Source organism: Hylaeus anthracinus, unplaced genomic scaffold (assembly GCF_026225885.1).
Source record: "Hylaeus anthracinus isolate JK02 unplaced genomic scaffold, UHH_iyHylAnth1.0_haploid 11997, whole genome shotgun sequence".
Classification (NCBI taxonomy): Eukaryota; Metazoa; Arthropoda; class Insecta; order Hymenoptera; family Colletidae; genus Hylaeus; species Hylaeus anthracinus.
The window spans coordinates 3,184,517-3,193,217 of NW_026534344.1; positions in this window are offsets into that span (position 1 = coordinate 3,184,517).

Below are 8,701 nucleotides of genomic sequence, written 5' to 3' on the forward strand. Positions count from 1 at the left end.
GAAGAATCGACGATGATTCGAAGTCGAGGGCGAGAATTAAGGATCATTAGAGTCGATAAATCGAGACGAAGTACCGTTTCGGCAGTTTCGACCCCGCGGACGCTTCCCAAGGGGCTGTTCTCGTGATAAATTATCCAGTGGGCGTGTAATCGATTGCCATTTTTTCGATACGAGCGCCTCGAACGTGTTTGACAAAGGTGACGCGTTCCAGCAATATTCTTAACATTCTACGTAACTTTTATTTTGATTTTCGAATCGTGTGCGTCGAAGTGGTGACACTGGAAACCTAAAAAAAAAATCAAGGGATACGTTCATCGGCCTTGAGAAAGACGATGGTCCACGAACGGACCATTAAAAATGGCTATGAGGATTCGCGAATTTAAGAATAAAGACACCAAGAAAGAACAAGGAGGGAAGTATGCGTGAAGGGACGCGAAAAGCGATCGGCGAGGTTGAAGGGCGAAGGGAGCCGAGATGGAGCAGGAGGAGTGGATCGAGGTGCATCGAAAGCACGAATTTAAGGTTAATTTATGGCGTAATTTAGTTTCAATGTCGGTAGCATAAATCTCCCGTGGAGGACAGGGGTCCGGGGCCCCGCGACGTGCGTGCCGAGAAAAAAGTCGACGAAATAAAGTTACCGGCACGTAGAAGCCGGGGCCGACTGCACCGGTATCTCTCTTCTCGAGACATCTCCCCTCTTTTTTCGTCGTTTCCCTCTTAATGATTTGGTTTCGCTTAGCTCCGTTCCCACCGCGCCGCGGCCCGATTCAATTTAATTTCATGATTAACGATTTGCTCCTCGTAGTCTCCCGACTTTGTCCCCTCGGCCGATTTACGCTCCACGGTTTCCACCGTCGACCTAGACGTCTTCCACGACGCTCAATTGTAGAAAAACGTTGCGGGGAACTGAAGATTATTTTAAATAGAACGCTTAGAAAGGGAAATCAGAAGGTACGAGTTAAAATAAAAGATAGTTCGCGAGAGGGATTAAACTAGAACCTAGCGATTTGATGAAGATAAAATGGATGAAAGTAAATTAATTGGTAACCATTAATAACTACAGATGCCAAGATGACGTCAAAGATTTTCCTCTAAATATAGACATGGATTGAACGATGGGAATAACGAGAAGCCAAGTTTATATACATTAAAATACAAAGAAGTCGAGATTCATGAGTCACGCCACGTTAGCAAAAGACAAAAGCAAGCATAGCTTGTATAATGTACTTTTGTGTCAAGTGGATCGATTAAGGATACGTAAGAATGAAAAAGCAGAGCGCCGCGACGCGGGCCAGCAAAATGGCGGTCGAAACCCCAAAATGAATGCGACCGATTCGCACGGAATCTTGTGGAATACTGAAACAGTGCTCAGCGTAGATTTCACTCGAGATTAAGCGATCGAGTTTCGAAAAAGAGTGTTTCGCGACAGGCTGAAAAATTGCGCGATCAGGGAAAAAAATGTCCTTGCAACAATGTTACCGAAGGCAAGTGGATACCGGTTCGCACCTACGGGGCGTGTCCTAACATGTGGGACCCACTTCAGTGGCGGATCGGGGGCACAAAAACGATGAAAAAAGTTCATACAGGTGTCAACGTGCTTGTTAATTTTTAAGAGGGGTTAAGAAACCAATGAATTCTTTAATAATATATATTTTTGATTGAACTACTTTAGATACAGCATGTGTTTGCGATACAGCATTATTTCATAGATAATAAAAATTATAAACATCCCTCGATTCCGTGCCCCAGCTAACTGCCCCAAACTTTTTGTGGAAGCAGTTTGGAAAGGGATTGTGTATGGTTAAAAGAGTGAACCGTTTGGTTCCTTTGATAGGCTTGCTCGAATGATTTCGAAAGGTGTGGCTGCAAATGTACCTCCAGCGAAACAATGTGAAACGAGCAGCCTTGAAGCAAGAGGAGGAGGAGGATGCTGCATGGAAAAGGTAATACCGCTCTCTCATTTCTCTCCTCCAACAAGTATTCTCGGACGATCATAGTCTCTTTTTCCACGCCAAAAAGTCATTACGGCCAGGAATTTTTTCGCCAAGGGAAGGAGAAGCTCCTCTTCTATCTTCGTCCGATGCTAATTCCCTTTTTTATCCACGGATTAACTTTTATTCGTTTACCTGTACCCAGGAAGGACACAAGTAGGCACCCAGGAATTATTAACTTGAAATAAAGATTTCTTTGAAATGAACATTAATCATTGTTTCCTCTAAAACAAGTTTTTACGATGTGAACTTAAACAGGTTCCGAATACAAATATTCCAAAGTTTCTCTTTTCACATCGATTTTATGCAAAACAATGCATTTTTCAACATTTCTAAACTTAAATTTATCCTATCAGTCGGTTCATAAATATTCATTACATCGAGTCAATGATCGAAAGTCATCCTCGACTGGCTTCTTAATCGGCGCAGGCACGTATATATTAATTAAACAGCGTATACACGTAATGTTTCTCCAGGGGGCAGGAATGGAAATTTCTTAAAAAACGACGAGAATAATCGAAACGGGATTCTTGAGCACACTCGCTATTCGGAACTAACCTTTCTTGTACTGATCCTGCTACTAGATTGTGTAATTATGCTAATCGTTCCGCTAATTCTATCGATTTCGTTCGTGGCCCCGTTAATTCCCTTAAAATATTCATCTAAAAACTCTAGGAGTTCTCGCTTCCTGCTTCGTATGTATGGATCGAAAATATTTTATAATACGTTTCCAATAGTTTCAAACATCCCTCTCTTTTGGCATCGAATCTTAGGTTCGTACAGGACGGTTTGGGGCTACGGGAGATTTTCTACGAAGCTTTTAGTTTCGTAGGAGGGTTACGTTCGTTCGTGGACCTGAAAGGTAGATGGAGAACGTGAGAAAAATTTCATGCCTTAACGGGTTGACACGCAGATAGAGAACCACGATGAAAAGGTCATACCTGTCGACCTTAATGAAAGTTAAATGCGCGGGGATGGGTTCGCGCCATTATCTTACCGTTAGGAGTTCTTGCGTGGGTATCGATACGGAGAGGCCCAGCGATAGCGGGGAAAAATGGACGATTCACGATGCACGACAAATTTTCCTCCTTGATTTCATGAGAAACAGACCTCAGAAGATATGAAGATATTCGACACGAGCCCTCAGGGGCTGTAGCTATGTTTGATAAAGTTTGATTGTAGCTACGGTATAGGCTTAACGATCCCGGGGTACCCGTGCTAAAGGAGGGCCAATGGCTCCTAACAATCATGTAAAGAATGTAATGTAAGAAGTTAAGGATTGATGAGACCATTGATTTGTAAAAATCAAGACTGGATGATATACAATAAATACAATAATCAATATAAAACAAACAAACAATACTCGACACGACACAGTACGAGGGTGTATCATACCTTCGAAGAACTAAAACCAAATGAGGATCACATCTAAAAATAAAATAAAAGAACAATCGAAGCATTTGGTAGCTATTCTCCCATTGTATTGATTTGAAAGTAACCTCATCTTTCCAATCCATTTTTTCAAATTTACGGGCGCACGAATCAAAGAACTTTTATCCGCGAATGAAATAAAGCATAATTAATTAATGTTATTGTATTCAGCGTTGGCGGTTACCAGGCCGAAGAGGAAGTTCGTTTTCCCTCGTTTCCGAGGCAGGAGGAAATTTTCAAGCGGCACACGTCAAGCGATTCGTGAGAAACGATCGAACGCGGCTAAATCGAGAGAGCGTTATATTTATTTCTAGGGGAATCGCGGAAAAAGTTGTCTGGCCATTTGCGGCGGATCGAATGCGCCGGTTGCATCCTGTTGTAGTTCAATCTATCCTACGCACCCCTTGCACGCTTTTTGTTGGTATTTTCGCCGATAATGGCGTCTAGAAATAACGTATTACACGACATCATCGATCTCGTCGCAATTTGGACGCGAAGTATCGTCGATTGACGCGGAGAACACTCGTCGAAGCCGCCTGCAGTAGACAGAATTTCATTGCAATAATAAACGACGACGGGAAGCTTTGAATTCGGAAAGTTCATTTTGTGAAGGAAATGATATCTTAAGAATTTTTAATGAAAAAACGATCAAGTAGAAGTGATCCGATGTGTACGACCAGACATTCCCTTAATTTTACCAAGGGTTCAATTCGTTGGGATTATAGTCGCTACGGATGTAAATCGAATTTCCCGTAACAGCAGAGGCTCCACGACTGGGAAACGACTTCTTTTTCTTCATCCTACGTCCTCGTCCTCGTCCTCGCCGCGTCACGGTGCGAGTTTAATGTGGAACGTGGTGATCGTCTACGGGAAGCGCAGGCCTCATTGCACCACTGTTGGAAACTAGAAACCAGTTGCAAAAACTAACCCAATATCGGTGTCCTCGTACCCCTCTTGGCCTCGCTTCTGTTTCCGTTCGATTTCTGTTCTGGTACCTGGAACCCACGCACCTAGCATCTAGCTCGGCCTTATTCCTTACCAAAGGAGACCACGGATAGCAACGTGCTAAATTTTCGAGTCGTGCCATAAATCTAGCAGGATAGCACTTCCGAGAATCAAAAGCTTAAGAGAAGTTCAGGAAGTACTGATTTCTTTCGCCTACTTAAACTAGACGAACCTTTTTACCAAGGGGAGAATCGAAAGTCCAGACTCGAAACAAGTCTCAGCTTTGGGGACTTTCCATGCGAAGATGACGGAACAGATGCATAAAGTTCCTCAGGAAAGTAAGCGCCCAATAACGCGTGGCTACCAAGACGTCGACGATCATCTAAACGAGGAGAGAGTACCCATTAGATGGAACGCGAGGCGCAGTCCGTTAACCGCTTAACGTTCACTTTTTTTGAGACTGATGGTTAAAAATACTTAAAAATACAAACATTCGTTATTCACGTTTCATCCTCTCTGGAAATAATTTTTATAGACAGTTTTATAAGACTGTTTAATCTTCCTTTTAATGTTTACATATAGGTACGCATATACTAATTCAATCATTAATGATCAAATTAATTGATCATCTCCTAAGCACAAAATTAATTCAACAACGATTGGATTGAGCGATTAAACATCGCTGCTCTCCTCGGTTATTGCCAATGTTGGAGCACGACCGTGTCCCGAGCTGGTCATAAAATCCTCTCGCGATCTTCGTACAAGTCTTTTATCGCCAATTAAAACGCTCCGAATGAAATCGACGTGCGTGAATCGTTTTTCATCGCCGGCTGAATGACGAATAACAGGGATCGAGGATGATCGCTAATAGCTAACGTGACGCGACGAATCAATCGCGAACGATCGAACGAACCGATTTTACGGGACAGATCTCCGCCAATATACCTATCAATTACAGGCGATCTAAGGTCTCGTTGAAACGTGTTATTAATCGCCGTGGTTTATTAACGTTGACGCGATAACCGGCGCGGCAATGATAAACGGGATTTCTCTCGTTTATCGGCACAATTTATCGGCAATGCAAGAAACTAGAACTTTCGATCTTTCATTCCGAATAATAATTTCAGTCTATGTCGCGATGATCTATTAGACTAGCGCATAAGTTCTTGCCGATTCGAGTAACCCTCTCCTCTCAGCAACAAGCGAACGCTTTCAAATGCATTTACGCACGTTTGACGCGTATCGAGACCAATTTTTCGGGCGATCGACGGTCGATTTCGACTCGTGGCGGAGTTTCCGGATGTCGATCGACTGTTCCTAATTCGAACGTCCGTCAGCCGCGGAAGCAGCCTGGACTGTCTCGGCCAGCGAGTTGCTTAGACCGGTAAGCGTTCGCGCGTACTCGTCTGAATGGTACGTGAGTTCCAGAAACACACTGACGACTCGCCGATTCCTCGTACCGATGGATGCGGTATGTCGCAGCAGACCTCCCCCCGTCCCTCGACCGGCATGCCAAACGCTTCCTGTCTCGCGAATACCGTCCGATTCTTTTCTCTTCGAAGGCGCGTGCCTTCTCGCCTATGGCTGATGCTTCGTCTATTCAAAACCGCGACATACGAGGTTGCCAGTCATTTTGGTCGTCACTTAAAATTTACCTAAGCTTACCCCTGACATCAACCCCCGTGCTCGAATGAACAATTTCTAAATGCTCAGCTACTACAACCACCGTCCTGCAAACCATTTTCGCCTTGTCTCTGAATCTATGAGGAACGGCAGCTCTCGACGACTCAGGCGCGCCTTCGTTGATCCTTTGGGGGATGCCTAGAGGCGAACGTCGGTGCAACGCGAGTCGGCGGAAGAGTAGCGCGCGGAACGCGAGACGCTTCGTGAAATTCGTCGTTGTTTTCGATGCGATTGAATGGAATGTGCAGGACGCGTAGACCCGAAGCGTCACCGCGATACGTGCGTACGGGTCACGGAACGAGAATACGTGATGGCACGCGACGGCCCCTTTCCAATCCTTTCCATGTTTCGTCCATAACCCGCGTCGCTCTTATTCGCGTCTCCGTTGGAAAAGCGAATCCAAACAATAACAGTCGCACAGCCACCATCCATACCTCCGTCCCTACTACACGGTTGCATCGATAGCGTGATAGACAGAGTAATTTGGACCGAGTGCAGCTCCTTATAATTCGCACGTTACATCTATTTAAAATTACAGATTGTGATTGTCAAGTCCACGAACCCATTTAACTCGTACCTCCAGGTACGAAAGTCTAATAGCAAGTGTGTTGTACTCCTAGAACAAACAACGTGGAAGTTATGCGGGTCGAGACACTAGCGCCGCCCGCGGCCAACTGTCCGCTCGAGGAAATGGCGAATGATCGTCTCACGAGAGTCCTGAGTCGAATATCCTGACCTGAAAGAGAGCTAAAAATCGGTACTTATCCCGCTGTCGAGTCAACTGACAATCCTGATACTGTCGATCTAGAATTCCTTCGAGTTGCTAATCGAACCCGTCGTGTTGTAGTCCATTGTGTCCTTTGCGAAGATAGAACGTCAGACGTCATCGAGACGGCACGATCGACGAACAAGCGCGTACGATTCGTTTAATTGCGCGCTAATCTCGATCGATTGTATGCAAAACTCGACACCCTGGGTCGTCGTATCCGGAATCGAAGCGACACTTTCATCGTCGTCCGAATCGGTCGCTAACTTTCTTCTCGCATCCGGTATCTACGTGCCGGCAACAAACAAACGGAGAAACGGATGAGCCTATCGTATCTACATTGACATTCCGCTTGTCGGCTGTGCCTCCACGGGAAGGATTTCGATTCCTTCCAGCAGGATGTAATTTACATTCCACTTTCACCGCTCTGAAACAAGTAAATTGCACCGAAGAGCCTTGTTTAGGAATGATAACGACTCGTGACGATTCGGACCCTGAAACGTGGGCAAACTTCAAATGGTCGTTTTGTTAGTATGAAAGATGGAAGCGAAATCAGGTTGGTAAAATCGTGACGAAGTACCGTCCCCGAGTAGCCTGATCAAAGTGGATCTACGAGTAACCTTCTTATCTCTGCAATGAATTAGTACACTCGCTTCCTTCGCCCTTCGAAACTCGAAATTCCTCTGATCGGATCGTGAAACTGAATCGAGATATCGTTGTCCCGAGGTCGAGTCTCGAGGCGAATTTCACGGTACACGATCGGTCTCAGCAGCCACCGAAATTAAAGCAACGTTATGAAACTCGTTCGGCGAGAGTCCAAACATTTCGGCATTAACTTTACGAAGATACGTACACGATGTCCGTAGTACCCCGAAGTAATTGCTGCGGGCTGTCGACACTGAGCTGCATACTAATTTCCATGCACCTATAAGCCGATGCTTGACCTGCGGCGGGTGTACTCCACCTCGGTCGCGCAAATGAGCCGTATAACGACCGAGTGCGTCGCGAATGGATTCTCAACGGAGTTTGGAGCTTGGCGTGCTGGACAAGTGCGCTTAACGAAAAACTTTCATTTCGTTGATGTTTGTTTCGAGCACGAATACCTTAAGGGAACTCGTAGACCCTCGATGGTGAGATTTGGAAGTGTATCAAGTTTCAGGAGTAAAAAATAATCCCTAACACTGCTGAAAGTGATAAGCAGAGCTTCCATTTTGTCGATGAATTGTATAAATAAGAGAAGGCTAGTTATTATTAAGGTTCGGTAAAAGAAAATGGAAACAATAGCATAGTGTGAGGGACACACTTGACTTAAATGATTCTGACCTTGCGATTTTAGTGCACACCTGTAGTATGTGAACAACAAAATCTCGATTGTTGCATCTCGTTCGATGCATTCGTCTATTCTATTCGAGCTTGTTCGCTATATCGTTACTTAAACATGTTCAGAGAACGATTTCTATCGATCGGACAACATGCTCGAACCCGTAAAATAATTTCAAAAATTGTAAGAAAATGTTGTACCCGTTAGACCTAGTTATCGACTTGTCATTCGTAAAACTACGTACCGATTGTCGCAGCCTTTTGTAAAGTCGTTCGTGCTTCCATCTTGCGGCAGTCATGGTAAAATTCTACCAAATTGTCAATGAAAATGTTTAAATTGTTTCAGCGGGATTTTTGTTACATTTTTTTAAAAGCATACAATACTGTCTACAACAGTGATTTCCAATCAGTTCGAAAGTTTCAGAGATATTAGCAAGAATATAAATAATCATTGAGAATAAATCGCGCTATATTTTTCAAATGTAAAGTAACTAATTTAATTACTCTTTAGTTACTCGCCAGAACGATCTTTTTCGCCCCGAAATATACGCGAGGACTGAATCCT